This window comes from Penaeus monodon, chromosome 32 (assembly GCF_015228065.2).
Source record: "Penaeus monodon isolate SGIC_2016 chromosome 32, NSTDA_Pmon_1, whole genome shotgun sequence".
NCBI classification, from domain to species: domain Eukaryota; kingdom Metazoa; phylum Arthropoda; class Malacostraca; order Decapoda; family Penaeidae; genus Penaeus; species Penaeus monodon.
This window is the reverse complement of record NC_051417.1, coordinates 18,137,101-18,137,444: the sequence shown is the minus strand read 5'-3', so window position 1 is coordinate 18,137,444 and position 344 is coordinate 18,137,101. Positions and strand designations below refer to the sequence as shown.

Below are 344 nucleotides of genomic sequence, written 5' to 3'. Positions count from 1 at the left end.
GAGGGGGAGGGGGGGGGGCTCACAAGCTGAAAAGACATCCCAGTTAACTTTTTTGTTTTACATCTGATGCCTTTCCACAGGTGAGATTGTTGATTTAATATCTTTTTATCATTCTGTTATGATTTTCAGAAACTTTTTCATTTTTATGTCATTTGTGTTCCTGTGAAGCTTTTTCATATTATGACTTAATACATTGATAAATTATTAAAAATTTATTATTTTCTGTGATTACTAAATTCAGAATATTTAGAATGACCAAAAAAAAATTACAATAATCTCCAAGTTTGAACAAACAAATGGATGAACCCCCATTCTAAATGTACACACTAACTCAAATATAATAG

General features: G+C 29.9%; 1 protein-coding gene across 2 annotated transcripts in view; it reads left to right on the top strand.

Moving 5' to 3' along the window:
* The window catches only part of LOC119593699 (1,4-alpha-glucan-branching enzyme-like), a gene marked incomplete in the record, with an annotated part of 15,237 nt that overhangs the window by 826 nt on the left and 14,067 nt on the right, over positions 1-344 (top strand).